This window comes from Pleurodeles waltl, chromosome 4_1 (genome assembly GCF_031143425.1).
Source record: "Pleurodeles waltl isolate 20211129_DDA chromosome 4_1, aPleWal1.hap1.20221129, whole genome shotgun sequence".
In the NCBI taxonomy this organism is placed as follows: Eukaryota; Metazoa; Chordata; class Amphibia; order Caudata; family Salamandridae; genus Pleurodeles; species Pleurodeles waltl.
In genome coordinates this window covers 708748023-708773191 of record NC_090442.1, presented here as the reverse complement: position 1 = coordinate 708773191, position 25169 = coordinate 708748023, and the positions used below count along the sequence as shown (strand labels likewise).

At 43.9% G+C, this 25169-nt stretch overlaps 1 protein-coding gene and 1 non-coding gene across 3 annotated transcripts in view; both read right to left on the bottom strand.

Moving 5' to 3' along the window:
• IL15RA (interleukin 15 receptor subunit alpha) overlaps nt 1-25169 on the bottom strand; it is a 413899-nt gene that overhangs the window by 306550 nt on the left and 82180 nt on the right. The gene's annotated exons all lie outside the window — the stretch shown is intronic.
• LOC138288636 (U6 spliceosomal RNA) lies at nt 11507-11613 on the bottom strand. Its single transcript, XR_011202498.1, has one exon. It is a non-coding gene; the product is annotated as a U6 spliceosomal RNA (small nuclear RNA).

Below are 25169 nucleotides of genomic sequence, written 5' to 3'. Positions count from 1 at the left end.
CCTATGGGATTTAGATATTGGCGGACAGGATATTTTTCACCATTGTGACGAAGTAACTCATCTGCCAATATCTAAATCAGGCCCATAGTGTCTAAATCCTTGGCACAAGTGAAATAAACTTTGAAAAGACAAGGTTTGACGCCTATGGTTGTGTAATGGTCGTTGTTGTATAAAAATCAATTTAAGCTTTACAGACTATTGTCTTAAAGGACATGAATCATTTATTTCCATTCAAAGTCTTATCTTCCAAAGAAATCGCCCAACACGTTTTTCACAACTTAACCACATCTGTTGTCATTTCATAAGGGCCAAACGTTATTTAAAAAAAAAAATCTTTAAAGATGAAAACAAACAAGAGTAACTCACAGTGCTGTGGCATTTCAGGTCACATCTGTGGCACCGAAATGAGAGCACACACAGCACATATCCATAATATCTGGAAGCCTGTCAAGCCGTAAAGTGGCAATATTTACACCCGCATGTAGGAGGCACTTAAAAGCAGATCCATATCACAATAAATGTTCTCTCCTGCCCCCTCCTGCATTTCCGCTTTCCCAGTACATCCCAAACAGGCACAACTGCAACAAACAGAACATCCGATATGAGAACTAGACCAATCCGATTCCTCCTCTGCCTTGCCGCTCACTCATTCCGTAGTGGCAAAAAGCTGGTGGATCATTTCTGCGCTACAACTGGCTGCTTCAGGTTAAGGTAATCATATGCAGGGTAGGCGTTCCCTCTTAAAATCCCACGCAGAACTGATGCATCCGTATTTACAAGTTTTTAGGAAAGTGACACATCGCTGGAAAATGTCCAAAATGCATCAAAATACCAACGCCTGCTTAACACAGGTGCAAAAATGATGCGTTGGCTTTCCAATAGTGATCTGACTAGCTGAAGTCACTTTACACACTGGAATATGTCTGTATTTCACTACCCCGCTACTAGTAGTGGGTCCACACGTGCCACTCATGGTGTAAGACCCCTTGACCAAGCTGGGACCAATTTCACATATGATTCCATCATCCTCTGCAGCAAGGCAATGTGGCATTGTGTATTGTTTTCAAGGGACAGGCCAGGATTGTCATTTTCCATGGAGGAAGGGGTCCTCAAGTCCAGATCTGCGTACTCTGAAAGGACAACAGGAAAGTACAAACATAAGGCATGTAATACATTTATTTCCATTTCACATTCCAACATATACTTGTATTCACTTATATTACACCTTCATCCACTATGTCACATACTCAGGTCTCTACATACACATATGTACACTATGCCCACTGTTGCGTCAGTTCTGAGGCCAACTTCAGCAATGCACCACTTTTTGGGTGGAATCGTTACGTCAAAGTTTCCACAGATGTGTCAGAATTTCTGACGCACTTTGTAAATATGGCGCATCCATGGCATCGTAACGGATTCCTGTGCATCGCAACTGTTTTAAATGCATTGATCCTGCAACACAGCTATATACGTAATTTATTGTAAAAATGGCCCTAAAAGTCTAGCAGGCATCCGTGAAACTTATGAATGAATCTGAGGGGTATAAGTCACCTAAGGTAAGACAGCCGCCTGCATGCCATCTCTCTTAAGACATGGCCCAGGCTATATCCTGGAAGGGTGTAAACCACTCTCTCTGCGGAGATCTCAAAAACAGTGGTCTGCATAACACCCTCGTACTGGCCTTCCCACAAGTCGCAGCCACCCTGTTGACATTCACAGGGAGCTTAGTGGTTTGGTGTACCCCCGGGTGTACCCCCGGTATTGAGGCAGCTTGTCCGTCTCTATGGTAAACCTCAGCAGTGCCCTTTTCCAATTATCCCCCTTCATGCACTACTGCGTTGCATGCTGGAGCTGCGCCACTCTGTAACATAGCTTCATTGCCCAGAGGCCCAGGACACCCTTTTTTTTAACAGCATTTGATGTATGACTGCCATTTCCTGCTCCTCTTGCCAGTCCACACCAAAGACATCAATAGTTTATCCAGTGTCCACTGCATAATATAGATATTAAAATTCTGGAGAATGTAAAGGTATTGAGGGAGGAAGGCCACACTTGCCAGTGCTCCCCTTTCCATTACTGGCACTGTGAGTTTATTCCACAGTGTGACTGCTATCTCCAACCACTTGAGTACCCTATATCTGTACTGGGCTTCACCGAGCATGCTATCTGCATCCTCTATCTGGATCCCCAAATAACATAATTTGTCTATTTCCCAGGTAAGTCAGACATGTGGCAACAGTCTAGCACAGGTCACCAGTGGGAATAGTACGGCTTACATTTATTAAGTTGCAGGCCTGACAGGCTCCCAAATAATTGTAACTCACAGAGCAGGGCTGGGATTACTTCTGCATACATCAATACTACATGTCTATTGGTCCCCACTGTGATACCCCACTCCCTCATATATTCTTGGAGTCGAATGACCAGGGGCTCCACTGCTAGAGCGAATAACAAAGGTAAGAGGGATCAGCCTTGTCTCATGCCCCTCTCTAAAGCCCATTGCTCTGAAACACAACTCCCATTTTTCACTGTGGCCACTGGATCAGTGTATAGTAATTTGATCCAGACTCAGAACTTAGTTCCAAATCCCATGGTCACCAACACTGCGTGAATTTAGTCCCAATCCAATGTGCCAAAATCTAAAGCTGGTTCAAGATCACATCCATGACGTGGTGGAGTTTGTGCAAGTACTACAACTATGGATGAAGCCACTCTGGTCCAGATGGACTAAGGAGACTACCACCAGGATAAGCCTAAATACCAAGGTCTTAGCCAGTATTTTTACATCAACACTGATCATCAAGAGAGGTTGATAGAAACCCAGGACCCGTGGTTTCCTGTCCAGCTTCAACATCATCAGAAACAAAGTTTCTCTCACAGATTCCAAGAGCGTGTGTTGGCGAAACAACTCTTGAAAGACCTCCAGAAGCTTTTCCATAAGGTCGGCCCAGAGGTGGCAGTAAAACTCGGTAGGGGGGAAGACAGCCATCTATGCTGTGAGTTTTGCCCACGGAATATCCTCAAGAGCCACCAGGAACTCCTCATTATGGAGAAGCTTTTCCAACTCGGCCACTCTTTTCCCAGTAAATGTGGGCATACTAATAGCACTAATGTAATCATCTACTTATCAGGGCTACACTTAAGCAATTTAAACATACTTAAAAGTTGGATCTGTTAACAGTAAGATCCACACACCATGTATAACATGATTTAATTGCCAATGAAGCATAAATATATAGAGATTAGGGGAAGAATAATAGAAATCAAAAGAAAAAAATAAAATACCTAATATTAGTCGTCTACATAAGCATAGCATTGGACAATGTTTATATATTTGCTGTTCATCCAACCATTTCTAGAACCAAGGTGGTGAAAGTTAGCAGTGTGATATAACCCAAAATAGAGCGAAAAATATCTAAGATCTAAAAATAAAAGAGGCTACGGATATGCTCGATTTCATCTTCCCAAAAGAAAAAAAGAAGTAATCAATAAGAAAGTGAACAAGAGAGCACCACATGATTTGTTGCAAGCTAAAGGAAAGAACCAAGAGTAATATGCTATTGAAAAAAACGGATTCGCTTAAAATAAAACCTAACACCTTGTGATTACACAGTTACCAAATAAAGCAAATGTTACTTTACAATAAATTCAATAATTAGTTAATCTGAAATTTCAATTCAGAAATTCATATCGTCTTGTTACAATTACACAAAATTCCTAAAAGAAGTACGTTACACATAAGCAAAACATGAAATATTCATGACCAATAAAACTTTGCATTGCGTCCTGGAGACTATGTACACACACAAACATACCTAACAATACTACTCTACTGAATATGATGTGATTTGGAATGAAATCATGCAAATAATGTTACAACAGCCCTTCAACTCACAGGACTACATATTGAAAGAATGCCACAAACCCAACACATCAAGCTGAACCAGTATTGTTAGGTATGTTTACCTATAAATTTCCTGGAAGATGCAATGCAAGTGTGTATAAGCGTTAGCTCTTAACTATTTGCACAATGCTGATTAGATTTAAATATGTGGACATAATATAGTTAGGAACAAACAATCCATGTGTACGTACAAATTTGTTTTTGCTCATAAAATACCACATCTGTATACTTTACGGTGCTCAAATTCAATACCTTAACACACTAAAAGTTGTTTGATCTAATGCTTAGCTGAATACTGCATTGCACTGAAGAGACTAAGGCCTGCAAGCTGTCAGGCAACGCAGCGAAGCAGCCAAAAATGCTGCATGCCTGGCGTGACAGGCAGGGGGCAGGAGAGCGCTATATTCACAAAGATATGGCTCTCTCTCCCCTCTCCCTAGAGCCGGCATGAGTTTAGCTGCTGAGCGCCACCCACACACACCTTAGCGCCATAGTGCTAGGGTGTGTGTTTGTGGGTCCAGCATATGTTTTGTACAGGAAGTATACCCTTCCTGTACAACATACGACACCCAGACAAGCTTAAAAGCTGTTCCTACTTTGCAGGTGTGCTGCATAGTGCTACACACATACAAAGTCGGAAAAGCATGGAGATATGAAAACATTTCTCTGTTTAACGCCTGCTTTGAAAAGGCGTAAATTTTTAGCACTAAACCCTGTCTACTAATGTTAGTGGATAGGGTTTTGTCTCAAAAAGCATGGGTTGTAGCACGGGTATGCCCATGTACCACCAATGTACCACCCCACTGACTCAAAGTGATGCACAGCAGTATTTCGCACTGCTTTGCTTTACTTTTTCATACAAACCAATGCAAATACCATTTTGCATTGGTTTGTTAATCCCCCAAAAGGTTTAGTGTTAAAAAAGTAATCCTAACCCGATGCTAGACATTTGTGAATCTTTCCCTTGTAGGCATTTTTGTTTACGTCCCCGACCATCCAGCAGAATGCTGCCAGCAGCATACTGCTTATGAAATAAGAACATTGCTGGTTGCTGGCTTTGCCACATAAAGTGTTTAACTGCACAAAGGATAGCCACTGTGCAATTTAATATTTCTCCTCTAATGGACTATTTAATGTTTTCGAATTAAAATGTATTATGATTCAACATGTGATATGATACCTTTCTCAGAGTAGTTAGCACCAATATGAATCTGAATGCAACATACTATTCTTCCCATCCTAAATTTGATTACATTTACCTATGCACTGATTAACGTGCATGTTAAAAAATACACAACAGCTGAGTTTTTATAATAACTCCCCAAACTTTTTTTTTTTAATGTGTCACGGCTCATTATATTTCTCTGTTGTTAGTTCTGGATAATTTGATTATTGGCCTTCATCTGAAACAACAGATCTTTAAACTCGAACCTAAACTTATAATTATACTGAAAACGTATGAGAATTTGAATCATGAGAAGTTTTTCTTTTTTTCTTTAACTGTACTGGCCATGAATATTAGATGCTATTCTGATGTGTAGCATTTCGTTTTGGAACTTTACATAACTGTAACAAGAACATAGGAATTTGTGATTTGGAATAATTTCAAATTAACTAATGATGTAATGCAAAAGTGGCTTTCTTGGGCAACTGGATAACCACAAGGGTTTAGCTTTTATTTTGGGAAACAGATTTTTGGAGTAGCACCCTAGTCTTTGTTCTTTCCTTTAATTTACTCAGCATGTGGTGCTCTCTTGGAGGCTTTTTTTATTGATGAATTCTTTCTTGTTTTGAGAAGATACAATTTAGTATATTTAGAGCATTTCTCTTAGATAATGTTCACTCTGTTGCGGGTTATTTCACACACTAACTTTCACCACCTTGACTTTATATCTTGTTTTTAGAAATGGTTGGATGAGCAACAAATATCTAAACACTGTCCAATGTTACATTTATGTAGACAACTAAGATTATTTTTTTTTCTGTTGGTTTTTGTACTATTCTTTGTCTAATCTCTCCATACTTACGCTTAATTGGTAATTTCATCATGTGGCACATGGCCTGTGGATGCTCATCTTTTCCATTCTTAACCAATCCAACTTGTAAATATATTTAAACCCCTTACTTTTAGCCCCGATGAGGCAACAGCAGATGCTGCTGAGTCACGAAACACATGTTGACGTATATGTTGGGAACATAAAGACTTTGAATCCAAACAAATGATCCATGACCTTTAAGGCAACAGTCTGTAAGTCTGAATTGATTTTTATATAACGATCAACACACAACTATAGACCTAAAACCTCGTTCTTTACAAGCTTCTTCCTGGAAGCTCTTGGTCACTTGACAACATGGGTATTCCCAAACTTATATTGCTCTAATGCTTGACTTCAGGCCCTATAATTGCCTCCTTGCACTTGTGAGATCTCCCTTTCCTGGTCTTCGACGTTGACTGTGAACATGGTTCCTCTAACTCTAAGCTATCTAAGAATGCTAACATGCCTTCCAGGGCATCATCAATCTCTGGGCAACTTGAGACTTGACACTCACGTTTTGCAGGACCCGCTCTCTCTGGAATGGTTCATCTTCCCCTATTTAACAAACTATTTGAAGTACTTGATTTGCAGGGCTAGCCATAAAGATGTACATGTACACATGTACGTGTTTCCATTGTCATCACCAATCGCTAGACAGTGGGAGTCTAGCTACTTGGGAGTCTGACCTTTAAATCATTGTACTTCTGGGGAAATCTGGCTGTGATCTAAAGAAAAAGCCAAGACAAGGAGCTTAAAGTCTGTGAGGGCAGTTTCTTTTGATATAGTGGGCCCTCTGGTTAGGGCCTTGGATTTAGTTGAGTTATCCCCATCTCATTTCTCTGTACTTGATGGTGAGGTGCCCAACGTTGGCTCCAAAGCTCCTTTTCCCTTCTAGGCAATGTTACCCTAGCCCTCTCTAAGCATTGAAAAAGCATTTAAGTACAAGAAATCACAAGATCACTAAATATGGTGGCGCTTTATTTCCACCCATAGGCCCCCTGGGACTTGTGAATGATGTTCTTGGTAAGGTCAGGGCTCAGTGGAACCATTTCTCTCTAGAGATCATGGACAGGCTAGCGGACTGACTTCTTCCCCCATCTGTTCTTTGGTGGCAGGGAATCCTGAGGCTCTGTCTCAAACGAAGGAAGAGCGACTCTAGCTCGGTCTTCCCTTAAATCTTACTTCTTCCCTTATATAAACTAGGGACAGGATCACCTTTGTTGTGCACATGTGGGCCCTTGGGCTTTAGACACGTCATGAAAGCTGTGGATTGGGAGGAAAGATTGGCCCTCAAAAAACTGTAGAACAGGGGCAGGACATTGTCAATGAGCTTTGGAGGAAGCCTGGACTATGTGTTGGCTTAGAACTGCATGAACTGTGAGGACATAGGGGCATTTAGAGAACAGGGAGAGCTCAGCACAGAGCACAGAAATATGCACGTTATGTTTTGTGCTGTAAGTGACTGAAAGGTAGTTTTGTTTTTAACAGAATGCATAGCTTGGACATAGAAAGTTGATCACACAGTCTGGGGAAGAGAAGACTGTGAATTTTGATCCTGTTCAGGGATAGGTCATCCTCTGGGAGGGGGTTACCAGTGTATTATGTAAAGTCCCTCACCGTAGTCAAATGACTGGGCTTTGGCTGGCTTGCTGTTCTGTTTGTTATTCAGTGCTGCCAGTGATGGAGGGGCAGAGTTACAAAACAATGCAGGGTGTGTCCAATCCTGGTGGCTGGCAATCCCAGCAACAACTGAAGTCCAGTGAGCATGTCAGGTTGGAAAGGTCTCTGACTGTGGCCAATATGACATGCACACTTCAGGTCTTGAATCCATGCTCTGTTAAGGAGCCAGGAGGCCCCGGTCTCCTTTGGAATGCAGCGTTCACCCGCACGAAACAAGCCTTACTTTGCTGTCATGCAGTTTTAAGTATAAATTAAAATCGGTCCTGATTCCCTAATGGTGAAGTGATGGCAATCCTTTACTCCTCATGCGCAGCACAAGTGACAGCATTCTGCACAAGGGGGAGTGAAGAATAGCAGTAGCGTTCTTCTAGTTCTCACCTGTACTTCAGGCACTACACTCAGTCCGCATTTCTAAAGGCCTGCTGGTTTTGTCTGATTCAGGCCTGTAGTCAGGACTCGGCGCTGTTGAGATATTGTAATCAATATAAAGATATATTGGTAATGCTCTTAGTACATTTAAATCAGCAAGACTATTTGTTCAGATTTTGGCAGCTTCTGAAACAGCATGCATTACATTTACGTTTGCTACCATGTTTGCATATAAATGCACAACCCCACAACCTATGCTAAATGGATTCTTGAGAAGGTGGATTTCTAAAAAATAAATTACAGTACAATTTTCAGGTATATCCTTTTTAAGCTCTATATTAAAATGCTTACATTTTGCAAAGTAAAAGTGATAAAATATGTGTCCAAAATGTAAAAATGGTCTTTGGATTTAGTCCACTTCTTCAAATGAAACAAACTAATGATAATGTTTAAACAGTGATGCATTCCTTTTTAATGACAACCCTAAATTAATTTGCACTGACAGAAAAGGAAATCATTCCGCCACTGTTCTGCTTTGTTTGCTTCAATCTAGGAGGAACCCGATGCCAAGGAATGCAGCACTCCTAGTTGGAGTAATACATTTCTTAAGCCACTTCCCAGATATCAAATAAAAGCACACAAAAATATAAACATGCGCATTTAACTCGAATGCAGTAAAACATATGTAAATGCTAAAATAGTTACAACAGCTAAAGAATGACAGGCATGAACATTATATATACACACATATATACATATATATATATACATATATACACACACAGCTAAGCTAGATAATTAAGAAAAAAAATGCATCACCATGAAGATCGAATCAAGCATTATCCTTGCCAACATCACCCTGAGGAACCCTGGACAGCGAGACAGGAGAATCTTCTCCAATGGCATTTGATTTGGGCAGTGCATCCACCCCAAAAATGAGTTCCTTCTGCCTCAATGCCAACCTTCCCCACCTTATATACCTTAAACAAACTCAAGATGAAGGTTCTGGCAACTTCCCACTCCCTTCAAGTAAGTTATGAAATTCAAGCGCTAGCTGTACTCTGTCTGCGTTAAAAACACGCAAAGGAATGGGCCCTGTCCCGATGCGCATTCCCAATAAAGAGGAACAGTACTTTTTTTTCCGTAATGAAAACATTCCCAAGCTGAGACCATCCTATCACGCCTACTGTCCACATCCTCCATGTTATGTTCCTGTCCAGTGCAACCTGGTGCTGGTGGGAGGAAGCGCAAAACACGTTCTATGTAGATAACAAGCTTGTGTGGAAAAAGCCTGCACCACCAATGTGACGCAGGCACCTGAAGCCAAGCTAAGCACGTAATGGAGTCAGTGGTCAAATGGGGTTGGTGATTAAATACAGATAGCAATACAGCTTCCTGAGTGGATAACCGCAGAGTGCAGTATCAGCCCCCTGCTTCTGTAATTTCAAGCTGTTTAGGTCTCTTTTAACTTACATGTAGCAATGCTGGGAGGCCAGCATAATATAAATACAAGTTCAAATGGTTTCTTGGTTCTGACATTAGCACTGTAAAAAACCACACCTTTATTTAATTCTAGGAATGCTATTGTGGCATGGTTCCTTCTTATGAAAGGATTAGGTACATAATGAAAAAATATGGTTCTAATGTGAAGTGCGCTCAAGCCCTGGGGCCACGTTTGTGCCAGGTAAAACTGCAAAAAAAAAGTGAAGTAGTAGGGCAAAGCACTCCCACATTCTTCGGCATAGCATTTAAAGCCACGAACAACATATCTGAACTCTCAGATCTGGTCATCAGCGACTCACCCATGGCCAGTCTGTGTGATGTGCACAGGAGCACTGAATGGCATGCCCATCCCATGGCACACAGGCTAGCACTGTAAGAGTTAAAGATATGCCAATAATTTTGTTACCCCAAAACGTTTGTCACATTTGTGATGGAATAACCCATCCTCCAAGCTCTAAATCAGGCTCTAAATCATACATGGGTTTTAGGTGATCCTGCAATGGACCATTATTGGAAATATTTGTGAATGCCTGTTGATTTATTTCAGATGTCACTGTTACCTACTTGCCTACATCATTCGGGGAAATCTCTGGCCTACAGATTAGCTATAACAAATCTTTGATCTTCCCTCTGGGTTCTCTCCTTTCCCGGACTCCTGAGCCCTTACTGGAATCTCCCTTTCAGTGGCAAACTGATAGATTCCATTATTTGGGCATGATAGTGGTGCACACAGAGCAGAAATGCTTGCAGTACAATATCATCCGGGTTATGAAGGGACTTCAAGCTTCCGGCCAATTCTGGAACACTCTGCCCCTTTCTCTCAAGGAGCGAGTAGCTATCCCCATTGACTCTGCATAGGATGGATTCACCAAACCAATGCATTGTCCACGCTGCCAACACCCTTCTGCTTCTTTCTTTTAACTTTTGGCATGGAATTGTCTGCCTGTTCATGCGTATTGGATGAATGTGGTTGCTCAGGTAATGGTACCTGTAGAAATGCCATTCCCAGCAAAAATCACCACTTGTCTTTTGGGACACGTCTAAAAAAGAAAAGGTCAGAAAATGGCATTTAAATTCTTACATTTGCTCCTGCTGCTAGCTAAGCACCGAGTAGCAATCACATGGATGGGAACTGTGTGTCCTAGACTGAAATGCTGGGAGAGGAATGTGGCTAAATGGGCAGTGCGGAGGAGATTAGGCTGAACATGTGTACACATGTCAACAAACTGGAAGATGATCTCGATGCCTGGGGAGGGTTGCTTGACAACTTCTTAGACCACTCGTGCTCTCAGCGGGGCTCTGAGGGTGACTGTTTGTCTGACTCTAACAATACCTGATGTTTTATATGAGACGACCCTTTTGTATCTGTACCACACATTCAGAGTAGGCAGAGGTCTCCATTTCTGGGCATTGCTTTATGTAAATTACTCCTTCGTGGATATGTATGTGTAATTGATTAATTCATGCTACTTCTCCCTGTGACATTGTTGTTAATGGCGCTTAGAACTATTCTCCCTCAATAAGGTCTGCTTCCTCGTCTTTTGTTTCTTAACTATGGGCCTCATTACAACCTTGGCGGAGGGAGTTAATCCGTCCCAAATGTTACGGATGTTCCACTCACCGTATTACGAGTTCCATAGGATATAATGGACTCATAATACGGAGGGCAGGATATCCGTCACATTTGGGACAGATTAACCCCCTCCGCCAAAGTTGTTATCAGGCCCTATATCTTTTCAATCAGAAAACCTTTATTTTTTTGTGTGGAAACCCCTTTGACTCCCTTCTTTCCTGTATCTTCCTCCATTACTGCGCTTGAAAATGCCCCACCTGGTCCCAGTTAAATAACCCTTTCCCAAACATGGTGCAAGGTAGTACAACCCTTTCAAAAGAGAAAAACAGACACCGCCACCCTGCACCCCAAAATGCCCATAAAGCATATTTTACCAACCAAAAAGATCAATCTTGAAGTGTTAATGCCAATAGACAATTATTCATTTATTTATTTTTTTTAAATATGGAACGCTTCACGAATTTGCGTGTCATCCTTGCGCAGGGGCCATGCTAATCTTCTCTGTATCGTTCCAATTTTAGTATATGTGCTGCCGAAGCGAGCACGCCAATAGACAATTATTCATTTGGACTTTTTCGGTAACTCTTTAAGAGATTCATGAGCTGCATTATGGGCATGTAATATTCTAAATGTTCCATGCACTAACACCATTAGTTTAACAGGCTGAAGGACCATCGCTTGAGCCACTTCAGATTTAAAGAATGAAAACGTTTGTGTAAATTCTCTTCTCCACCTAGAAGTTCCAAAAGACGTGTGTAAGTTTGAAAGAGGAACTCCCTGTCACTTTGAACTCTTTGGCACTGATTGTTGTAGCCCGAAATTTCACTTACTTTAATCCTATAATCTCCAAAATTTACAAAGCTTGTTTAGGGATATGAGCTCTTTGACTGATTGAGGAAGGAACTATATGAGCTATACTAATTGTCAAATCTTCTTATGCTTCATCTAAATTGTAAATTCTAATCAAGTCCTTGCCCAGATTTATGAATGAGGAGTTTCACTCTTTTTTCCGGAATACCTTTGAAACATTAATTTGACCTCTGTTTTGGTTTTCTAATTGAGATTTTAGAGTAGTTATCTCCTTGATAAGTTCTGACGTTTGCTTTTGCAAAATGCATGGGGAATCTTCAAAGTCTGAAACTCTTTTTAGTATCAATTTTAGCGACACGACAACACAACAGCAGCGATGGGTTTCTCCCATCAAACTCCTTGATTCATTCAACGGCGACCCCTTCTGGCATATGGGGTCACCAATTCACTCCTGCACATAGGTTATAGGCCGATTGGTACACGATGCAGGTTTCGCCCACCACACTTCTAAGTTCACTTTGCAGCAGCACCTGCCGGCAAATGGGGTCACCTAATCAGTCCTGCACTTGGGCAGTGGCGCGATCGGTGATGAGATGGATTCCTCACACCTCGAATAGGAAGCACTCACATCAGGGATCCCTTCTGGATCTTTCTCCCTCCAACACTCTCCTCTTCTCCATGGGCATACAGGTCTTGGCGAGCAGGCAAGCGCTGGTGCTCCAGGTTCCAGGGCAGGTGATCTTGGCTTTCCTGGGTTATGTCCCCTCACCCAGCAGGGAAATTAGCAAGCCAGGCCCCTAGTCCTGGTAAAAGGCAGAAGTCTTCCAGAGCTTCTCCTCCTCATACAGCCGGTCTGGCTTCTCAGCAGATGACAATGTTTTGGGGTCTCTGACTCCCCTACTTATAGTCCTTTTCCAGACACAAGTTGGGATTTCATGTCTGGGCCTTTGACATTTTATGTTGAGGTTCTGCTATTTTGAAATGAACATCTTTCTCCTTTCTTCTTCCTCCTGAAGGATGTCTGTCACAGCAGGCAGGACTCCAAAGCTGATTAAACTCCAACAAGAGTCATGGGAGTGACTATAGTTCACACCTGGATGCCAGCCACAGCGATAAGAGCATCAGAATCTTGGGCCCTCAGCCTACTCTTCATGATTCCCTTAACAGCCCCATCTCCTTCTTCCTTAGATGTGTCCAGGCCTGCTTCATTGTGATCTCTCACTGAATCATTGGGCCCTCTGAAATGCAGCTTGGCTCTCCCATCCTCCAGTGCATGTCCCATCCAATACAGGAATGCAGCAGTACACAAATCTGTATGGGGGATTCCTCTACTCCTCATGTTTTCACCAGGCAGGACTGGGCTTACCAAAATGGAATCCAAGGTCCTCAATGTAATGTACCAGTGCAGGTACTTCTGCACTCAGTGTACATCCACAGAACACACACTGCCCAGTACTGTTATTCCCATGTATTATGCCATTACCAGCAAACCTACAGGCAGCACACACACTGAATCTGCGCACACTGTTCTGTACTGTAGGTTCTCCGTACTGTACCAGAGTGCGTTACTTTAAAACCACACAATGCCAGCACACACATTTACCCTGTCCACAATGTACCACACTTCACCCTTTTGTGTAGTGTATTTCTTACAAGCACACATGAACTCAGCACATTGCCACCACACATGCATTTCCACATCAACCTGATGTAGACCAGGGTTGAGTTAATCACACAGCAGCTGAACTTATTAAAAAGGTGACACAGGGTAAAAAGGACCTGTTCACTACTACTGATCACTACACAGTATGCTGCCACCACTGTGCTTGTGCTGCTTAGCTCCTGGCAAAGGCAGTAGCCTTCCACCACTATGAGAGCAGCGCTTTGAGTGTCCCTCCTGGTCCAATAAAATCGTAATCCTTGAGACAGGTCTTTGTCATAGTGCACATGTACACATGTCCGTGTTCACCTTTGGCAAAAAAAAAATCAGTATTCGAGAATCAGAGAACAACGCAGATGGGCACTCAGGGCAGGGATACACATCTCTCACCACGCAGGGGACTTTTCTGTCTCAACATCTGAGATCGTGACTATTGAACCTCATTTACCCCCCTTCGGATTGATGGTCCATAATTCAGGCTCCAGGATCACAGCCAGTGAGAGGAGCCCTTGCATTCCAATTATGTTGTGCCCAAATCAAGCTATTCCACTCCCATCGCAGCAGAAATTATATACTTTCCACATCAATTATTTCAGCTTGAACATCTGTTCTTGGACCCTAGTCCCCTTCAGCCCATAGGACCAGGTACCAGGGTCAGCCTGGGACGGAAAATAGTCCTGGGCAGCCAAATAAATGTGGCTCCCATTAGCAAATCAGATAGCTAAAAAAAAAGTGTCCCACATATGCAAATTGGGTTTCCTGTGAACTTGTAAAGACATACTATTGAGGTGTTGTCTGTAAGGTATGTAGGAATGAATGTATTCGTGCTTGCCATAATCAAAGTTTGTAATAATACCAAGGACATCTATAGTAAAAGTCTGTCCAACAAGAGAACAAAATAGGCCCACAAACAGACAAAAAAAAAACAGGCCCACACACTGACTTTTCAGGCCAGCCCATCGAGCATTGTCTGACTGCCCTATTGGCCAGTCTGACCATGCCAGGTACGCACTGAAAGGGTGCTAGATGTCCTTTGGTCTGCACATAGCAGGCAGCAGTGTCCACTACTCCTTAAGCTCTTCCTGACAGTATGTTACATATTTTAACAAGTTATTTTTACCAGCAGGGTTGTCCCCTGCACCCTGTGAATTGCCACCCTCCATTTGTCAAAGAGCAGCATCATTGCTGTGAGCCTACACACACTAGAGGGCGCATCCTTAACGTATCCCAGCAGCATGACCAACAGGCATTGTTGAACTCCTCACCCCACGTTCGTACATCAAGGACCAGAATCTGGTCACTTATGGAGTCGCCAAGCTATATGAAGAGAAGTAACTTCACTCTTACTGCATCACGTGCAGCATGAGGGATACGATATGTTCTATGCAAAAATGTAACATGTAGCAGATGTAATCTATAGATTGGTGAAAGCTCTCCTGCCTGAGCAGATCAATAGCGCTATTGTTCAAAGTGCCTAAATCAGCCTGCCATTCAAGCTCCGCACTCGGTCAAGTCATAGTCGGTACCGCTCCTATTTCCGGCAGTTTGATGAAACTACCATCAGCGTAGAGGTCACCTATCACATTCAAAGTCCTACATCTCAACTGGAGGGGCACCTGCTTGCCGGTCGTAAGAGGCATTCTGCACCTGGGGCAGTTGGCTCACGTATAGACAATTAGGGCGAGCCCTAAAACCATGTCCATACTGTACACTCTTTAGTGTTGATCTCCCCCTAGGGTGTTTAGTAGCTGAACAAATCCCATTGGCAAGTGGGCACGGACTACCATTATCGCCTACACCGGGACATGGCTGGTACAGCATCGGGTGGACCTACGGATGTGCAAACTGTACTAGCAGGCTGTAGTAATACAGTTCAATATTGGGAGCGTATAGTACTCCCTGTTTAAACTACAGAGTCAAGTACTTCCCATGCAATTCTTGGCTTTTTCCCTGCCCTTTCCCTGCCCTTTTTCCCTGCCCAGGTGAACTCAATTAAAAGAGATCTAATGCGAATGAAAAAACAAATGTCACCAGAATGGGACTATTTATGAAGATTTTGAGTAACACCAGCATTTTGGCCACCAACTGCAATACCAGCTCTACCTAACAATAGGAATAAATTGGGCAATTCTAGTGAGTCAAACGCTTTAGTTGCTTCCGGAAAGACAGTGGCCACTTTCAGCTGTGGGTTCAGCGAGTGAACTACAGCAAACAGTGTGCACAGATTGTGAGCTGTGGAAAGTTCTGGTATAAATCCCAACTGATCTGGCCTGACAGTACAGGGCAGGAGAGGGAAAATCCTGTTTGTAATTAGTTTAACAAGAATCTTGTTGTCTATATTAATCATGGAAAGTGGCCTACATGACTTGCATAGGTTATGTGGTTTGCCAGGCCTAAAACAGTGACAGTTATAAAATAATGAGGGAGGCAGCTGCAGTTCTTGCCTCTTTGCATATTGAAAGCTAGTGGTGAGCCAGCTGGTGTGTATGCTCCCTATAGAACAGGGCAGTGAGACGGTCCGTTCTGGGGGCTTTGTCGCCTGGCATGCTTTGAATTACTTAAACAATATTCCTCCTTGTCTGAATACTGCCTCTGGGCATCATCCAGCCATAAAAGTTGGATTGACTCCAAGTAATAAGATACGCCCTCTCGGTCAGTGACAGTGGATTTGCTATTCTGCTGGATTAGCAAATCTCTCCGTCCTTGTTTAGCTCGTTTTTTCTGAGTAAATGGGCCAGAGTCTTTGTAGGAAAATGGCTCCCTGTTGCAGTTACCCCCCACTTTTTGCCTGATACTGATGATGACTTGACTGAAAAGTGTGCTGGGACCCTGCTAACCAGGCCCCAGCACCAGTGTTCTTTCACTTAAAATGTACCATTGTTTCCACAATTGGCAGACCCCTGGCACACAGATAAGTCCCTTGTAAAAGGTACCAGTGGTACCAAGGGCCCTGTGACCAGGGAAGGTCCCTAAGGGCTTCAGCATATGTTGTGCCACCATAAGGGACCCCTCACCTAACACATGCACACTGCCATTGTAGACTGTGGGGGTCATTCTGACCCTGACGGTCATCGACCGCCAGGGCCAACGACCGCAGAAGCACCGCCAACAGGCTGGCGGTGCTTCGTGGCCAATTCTGACCACGGCGGTAAAGACGCGGTCAGAAAAGGGAAATCGGCGGTTTCCCGACGGTTTTCCCCTGGCCATAGGAATCCTCCATGGCGGCGCTGGGGATTCCGACCCCCTTCCCGCCATCCCGCCATGGGAACGGGTGTTGCATGGGCAGTGCAGGGGCCCCCTAACTGGGCCCCATAAAGATTTTCAGTGTCTGCTCGGCAGACACTGAAAATCGCGACGGGTGCCACTGCACCCGTCGCACCCCTTCAACTCCGCCGGCTCCATTCGGAGCCGGCTTCATTGTTGAAGGGGCTTTCCCGCTGGGCCGGTGGGCGGCCTTCTGGCGGTCGCCCGCCGGCCCAGCGGGAAAGTCAGAATGACCACCGCGGTCATTTGACCGCGGTACGGTCTTCTGGCGGTTCCCGCAAGGCAGGCGGCTTCTGCCGCCCGCCGGGGTCGGAATGACCCCCTGTGTGTGTTGGTGGGGAGAAAAAGGCAAAGTTCGACATGGCATCCCCCTCAGGATGCCATGCCCATAAAATACTGCCTGTGGCATAGGTAAGTCACCCCTCTAGCAGGCCTTACAGCCCTAAGGAAGGGTGCACTATACTACAGGTGGGGGCATAGCTGCATGAGCAATATGCCCCTACAGTGTCTAAGTCTATTCTTAGACATTGTAAATACAGTGTGGCCATATTACGTATATGGTCTGGGAGTTTGTAAAAAACGAACTCCACAGCTCCATAATGGCTACACTGATTACTGGGAAGTTTGGCATCAAACTTCTCAGAATAATAAACCCACACTGATGCCAGTGTTGGATTTATTAAAAAATGCACACAGAGGGCATCTCAGAGATGCCCTCTGTATTTTACCCAACCCTTCAGTACAGGACTGACTGGTCTATGCCAGCCTGCTGCTGAGAGACGGGTTTCTGACCCCCTGGGGTGAGAACCTTTGAGCTCTCTGAGGCCAGAAACAAAAGCCTGCACTGGGTGGAGATGCTTAACACCTCCCCCCTTCAGGAACTGTAACACCTAGAAGTGAGCCTCAAAGGCTCAGGCTTTGTGTTACAATGCCTCAGGGCACTCCAGCTAGTGGAGATGCCCGCCCCCTGGACACAGCCCCCACTTTTGGCGGCAAGTCCAGGGGAGATAATGAGAAAAACAAGGAGGAGTCACCCACCAGTCAGGACAGCCGCTAAGGTGCCCTGAGCTGAGGTGACCCCTGCCTTTAGAAATCCTCCATCTTGGTTTTGGAGGATTCCCCCAATAGGATTAGGGATGTGCCCCCCTCCCCACAGGGAGGAGGCACAAAGAGGGTTTAGCCACCCTCAAGGACAGTAGCCATTGGCTACTGCCCTCCCAGACCTAAACACACCCCTAAATTCAGTATTTAGGGGCTCCCAAGATCCCAGGAAATCAGATTCCTGCAACCTGAAGAAAGAAGAAGGACTGCTGACCTACAAGCCTGCAGAGAAGGAGGAAGACGACAACTGTTTTGGCCCCAGCCCTACCGGCATGTCTCCAACTTCGAAAACCTGCTCCAGCGATGCATCCGACAGGGACCAGTGACCTCTGAAGCCTCAAAGGACTGCCCTGGACTACAGGACCAAGAAACTCCAGTGAACAGCGGGCCTGTTCATAACCAGCTACTTCTTTGCAACAAAGAAGCAACTTCCAAGAACTTCATGTTTCCCGCCGGAAGCGTGAGACTCTACACTCTGCACCTGACATCCCCAGCTCGACCTGCAGAAAACCAACACCTCAGGGAGGACTCCCCGGTGACTGCGAGCCCGTGAGTAACCAGAGACAACCCCCCGGAGCCCCCACTGCGACGCCTGCAGAAAGAATCCAGAGGCTTCCCCTGACCGCTACTGCCTGTAACAAGGTACCCGACGCCTGGAACCAACACTGCACCCGCAGCCCCCGGGACCTGAAGGAACCAAACTTCAACGCAAGAGTGACCCCCAGACAACCCTCTGCCTAGCTCAGGTGGTGGCTGTCCCGAGAAGCCCCCCCTGTGCCTGTCTGCACCGCTAGAGTGACCCTTGGGTCCCTCCATTGTTTCCTACCTGAAACCCGACGCCTGCTTTGCACACTGCACCCGCCGCCCCCTGTGCCGCTGAGGGTGTGTTTTGTGTGCCTACTTGTGTCCCCCCCCCAGTGCTCTACAAAACCCCACTGGTCTGCCCCCCGAGGACTCAGGTACTTACCTGATGGCAGACTGGAACCGGAGCACCCCTGTTCTCCGTAGGCGCCTATGTGTTTTGGACACCTCTTTGACCTCTGCACCTGACCGGCCCTGAGCTGCTGGTGTGGTAACTTTGGGGTTGCCTTGAACCCCCAACGGTGGGCTGCCTATGCCCCAGGACTGAGACTTGTAAGTGTTTTACTTACCTCCTAATCTAACCTTTACTTACCTCCCCCAGGAACTGTTGACTTTTGCACTGTTTCCACTTTGAAAATCGCTTATTGTCATTTTTACAAAGACTGTATGTGATATTGCTTTCATTCAAAGTTCCTAAAGTATCTAAGTGAAGTACATTACATTTAAAGTATTAACTCTAAATCTTGGACCTGTGGTTCTTAAAATAAACTAAGAAAATATATTTTTCAGTATAAAAACCTATTGGCCTGGAGTAAGTCTTTGAGTGTGTGTTCCTCATTTATTGCCTGTGTGTGTACAAGTGCTTAACACAACCCTCTGATAAGCCTACTGCTCGACCACACTACCACAAAATAGAGCATTAGAATTATCTACTTTTGCCACTATCTTACCTCTAAGGGGAACCCTTGGACTCTGTGCACACTATTTCTTACTTTGAAATAGTATATACAGAGCCAGCTTCCTACAGTCTTCTCAGCTCGAACGCCCTTCCCCTACTGCCTTAGCTGTGGCTAGTGAATTTAGCTCTCAGCACCCTACCGTTTCATCCATAACTCATCTTTCTCCGGTTGTGAAGTATTGGGTTTCAAACTCTCCAATCTCTTCTTCTGGTTTACCAAGGTACGTTAATTGCTTGGAGATGCAATTACCATAAGTGAAGGCCTCCTAGAGTGTGCATGCAGAATCAACAGATTGCATGTTAAAGGTAAAAACTTGGAAATAGCTGCCGCGATTTCCAATTTGAATATGGCATCTCTAAGGGGATTAATGGGTAGTCTCCAAGTAAATGCCAGCTCACCCGCATTTGTCAGAGCCAGTGTTAGTAGTTCCGTTGCATGATCAAGATAGTGTCCTGGGTAGATATCCCACTCATCCAGTCCATACCTCAGCGCCCCTGGTTAGAAGCCAATAGTCAATCCGGGACCAGGCATTGCAAGAAGTGGTGATACATATGCCTTCAGTGTTCTCAGGATGTCAAGAGTGCCAGATATCAATCATCATGGTTTGACATAATGGCATGCAGTTGTTGGCACATATGTGGGTAGGGCCTCCTTGCTAAAGGAGACTTGTATTTATTTATTTTAGAAAATTAAATGAGATAATTGGGGAGGGGAATCACAGCCACATATTTCTTCTGTGTATAATCTAAAGACTGCCTGTAATGTTGAGCACTTAAAATCTTGTCCTTAGGTTCCTTCACTAATGCAGAGTCTGCTGCTGAGGTCTAAGCACTACTCAATGTAGTCAACTTGCCACCAGTATATTTAATGTTTATCACTTGCTGTGTTAGGCATCAATCCTTCATCGTTTAATGAAGTGGGTAGATAGTGAAGTGAGAAAAGGAGCATCAGGACTCAATGGTGACATTATGTAACCTAGGTCATAAGCATGCACTCTATGGGGATTGGTTGCTATAGCAGGCAGAGCCATCATTAGTGCAGTACATGCAGTGATAATACAGCCAAAGGTGTGAGTGGGTCACAGTATAGAAATTATAGTTGTCTTTAACTATCTGTTAATATTTCTTCCATGGAACCTTTGCTGCAACTGAGGCTCAAAGGGCCCCCACTTGGACTTATCTTTAGTTACTCAATAGCAGCTTCATTCTAGGTGTTGCATACCTACATACAGACCACCACTTAGGAATGCAACATTCCTAGACACAGTTTCAAACCTTCTAACACTACGCTCCAACCTATGCATTCTTCCTGACTTAAGCATTTGGTCTGATAAAACCCAATATGCCCCATCCAAAAACTATCATCACTGGCCTAGTCACAGTGAACTTCAATCAGATTGTCCACAAACCAACAGACATCGCTCAACACAACCTAGATGTAATTTTTGCAAATTCAGAACTGGTTATCTTTCAAAGGACTACTCCAGTCACTTGGTCTGACCACCATCTGGTAGCTTTCCAACACAAAATCAACACACAAGGCCACCTTACATTCACTCCAATTGTAACAAAGACTGGACACTCAGTACTTAATTACATACACAACTTCTGATTAATTTCAGGCAAGGGCAAAACCAATGAGCAACAACACTCTGCTTTTTATCATTATTTATTTGTCATACATACCAATCTATAAAACATATTATGTAAAAATAGACCACCTGATATATACATCTGTATGGCATGCATACATCTTCTGCATCCTCAATCACACATCTCCCAGATGCCCAGCTAACCAACCAATTGTAGACAAGAATTACAAAGAAACAATTTCAAAAGCAATAATCTTTACATCATCCATAATACATATGATATAACAATTTCATATAGGGTGTTACTAAAATTCATCTCGACTGATCCTCTTGATGGCTGTTATCCAAAAGTCAAAACGTTTCAAATAACGCAATTATCATCTAAATCACAATCCCATAATTATTGATTAGATCCTAAAATCTTCTTGGTGAAATTGCAAGTCGCAACAGTGCCTTCTTCAGGACATCCACCAGTTAGCCGTTCCTGCAATCAATTATCACAAGTCACAGTAGTTATTGCCCTACATTTTTAGCAAATTATATAACACTGTACATTTTAATGGTTGAAGTCACTGAACATCAAACCACCACCAGAGCAGGTTCTGGAAAAAAAGTATATTGTATCATAACCCAAAATTATACCACTAGATTGAGTGAATCCACTAGAGTAAGTGAACAGAAAACGGAAATGTGCAGAAAAAGGAACTCAGACCCCAGCCAATTGTGACCTCTAATTATCTCAAAATTTGATACTTTTAACTCCATGCAATACAAAATTAATAATAGCTGCCATATCAAATTCACTGTTGAAAATATCCAAAATAAAGTATCTTGTAAAATGAACTCATGTCCAAAGATGTGAAGAAGGTGAAAAATGAATGAATTATAACTAAAATATCAAATAACCTCATATAGAGGGGCAAAGTACTGCACCTAAAAGTCCTTTACTAGGTGCTATAACGGAAACTTTATTGATTCACCAAATACGACCACAAGTGGTATCCCAAAAACTCACAACGCTCACCGGCAAAGAAACTTGTGGAATGCCTCAAAAATCTATAGCAGAGACTTGGTGAGCTGTTGAAGATCCAGTATGATATGCCAATACACATAAAACCTGCGACCTCAGGGCACATAGACCTGAAAATGCAAAATGATCAAACTAAGCTCATGAGAAGCCTCCCGTCCAGCACTTAAAGGACCATAACTTACCTGTAACTTGCTCAGCAAGAAAATGGACCGACGCGTAAGCCTAGTGCCAACCATCCAAAATGGTTGTCTCTGATCGAATAAAGAATCATTTGGTGGGCATGAAGGAGCAAGAGAGAATGCTTTACGTCTTATAAAATGTGCCTGGTCGTGCTACACCAATTGTCACAAACTGGAGACTTTGGGCCTAACTGGAGACTTTGGGCTCAACCCGCCAGGGTTAATGTGGCGGTATTACCGCCAACAGGCTGGCGGAAGATACTGCCACATTATGAGATTGGTGGGATGGCAGTATGAGCCACCTGGCCGGAGATGTCTATCTCCAGCCCGGCGGCCGACATAGTACTGCCCATGGCATTATGAGCCAACCTACCACCATGGTTTTCGTGGCGTTAGCAATGCCATGAAAACCATGGCGGTAGGCCCTACTGGTGACAGGGAATTCCTTCCTTGTCACCGGTAGGAGGCTTCCTCCCCCCAAACACTCACCTGATGCCCCCAATCCCCCCTCCATCCACTCACTTACCCCCACCCCCTCTGATCCACTCACTCACTCACCCCCTCAGATACATTCACACACACCCACAATCCACCCACTCACCCCCTCCAATACATTCACACTCTCCCCCACCCACCATACACGCACACACCTGCAGACATGGACACACCACACAACTGGTCCCACCCCTCACAGCCATACACGCACACATCACCTACCCCTCCCCCACCCCCACTACAGTCACAACGCCCCTCACTCCACACCCCCCTCCCCGCATGCATGTACACAGACACCCACACACACCACGCATACACCCATTTACTCACACTTGCATACACACATTCATACACACACTGGCATACACGCATTCATCCAGATATACTCACATACATTCTTACACACAATTACACTGGCATGCAGACTCGCACTTCACCATTCTTACATGCATTCACTCACACGCAAACAACCACGCAAACAAAACAACACACACACACACATTCACACACACGCTTTCACACATTCATGCACACACTCAGACACACAGACAACACCCCCTACCCTCCCATCCCCTCCCCTGTAGGACACCCGACTTACCTTGTCCGACGAGGAGGTCATCCGGCAGGGAACGGGAAGGGGCACTGCTACCGCCAGCAGAACACCTGTAGGTCGTATTACTGGTCATAATATGGCTGGCGGAGTCCTTGTGGCAGGGCGGTGCTGGTTTTAGCAGTGGCAGCTTACCACTGTCCACCACCATGAGCACTGCCGGATTTCCACCCTTATTGTGGCAGAAGTCAGGCAGTGCTCATAAGATGGCGGACGGATGGTAGCCGCCATGGTGGTATGTTGGTGGCCGTCACCGCGGGGGTATTTACCGCCAATGTGATAATGAGCCCCTTTGTCATGCACAAGGAGTTACAGTTTGTTGTACTCTTTATTACAGTTGTGACTAATACCAGCAGTCTGCCAACCTGCACTGCACTCACTGCATCAATAATGAATTGTTTTATCTACCAACTGAGGTACTTGTCTTGGGTCTTCCTTTGTAAAGATACATACCCAGGAGGTGGGTGATTATCGGGGCGAATTAAGCCAGAGGAAGATGTGATGGTAAAGTGCTGTTTCCAATTTGAGGGGGAAGCCTAACGAGAAAAATGTATATTTGCTATTTAGATGTTTATATCAAGTGGTCTAGTTTTACTTAATACGTTTTATAGATTGGTAGAATTAAGGTAGGACAGATAAATAATGATAATAAACAGAGTGTTGATGTGCATTGGTTTGCTCTTGCCTTGAAATTAATCAGAAGTTGTGTATGTAATTAAGTACAGAGTGTCCAGTCTTTGTTACAATTGAATTGTGTTTTCTCCCTGAGTTGGGACTCGTTATTCATAGCAGGGCCCCCCCTTTTTTACAGTATCCACCTTGCATGCATCCACCTATTGACCATGGAACAAATTCATTCTTGAATTCTTTGAAACACAACTAACATTCAACACAGACCTAGACATAATAAATTCCGTTCAGAAACTTTATGAATGGCTTCAGGAAGCTTTTGATGTCCTAGTACCACTAAGAATAACACAACAAGACAAAAAAAACAAGCACTTTAGAGAATTACAGGACTAACAAAGATAAAACAACAAATTACAAGGCTGCAATGCACCTGACTCAGAACAAACTGTAATAGAAACAAACTTCACCTATACAAACTTAACAGAATATACAAGTCAACAATCAAAAAGCTAAAAAAGGGGCAAACAGACTGACACATAAGCCTGGTGCCAACCGACCCAAATGGTTGTCTCCGATAGAGTAAGGGATAGTATGGTGGGCGTCAAAAAGATAAATGTGCAAATAAAATTCTCATTGATTATCGTAAACCTAAATGCACAGAAGGAACTCTTCTCATTACTTAAGAATTCACTGACATATTGGCAAATCATCACATAATCAAAGCAGGCATGTCAGACTCCTATTTAAAACAAAGGAAAACCACCAGCACCAACCCATTTCCAACAGTTCCCTCCAAGACTAGGCTCACTTTGCCGCTGCATTCCTTCAAACAACTATCACAAATTGAATTTATGGATCTTGTCAAAGCTAGCTGGCTGCCTTTCTGACCATTATCCACCACAAATCTTCAAGAGCATTCTTTTAACTACATCTTCTGCCACACCAGTAAGAAAAATCATCAATAATTCTTTAACTATGGGAATTATTCCAGAAGACCTAAAACAGACATACCTATGTCCATTATTAAAGAAAACAAACCAGGACCCACATGACCCCAGCAACTACAGACTGATTACAAAAAGACTTTGCACGGACAACCTGATCGAAAGAGCAGCATTCGCCCAGATGTCACAATTCAGTGAAGATAACTCCATACTTTCCGACTACCAAACAAGGCTCTGCCCAGCAAG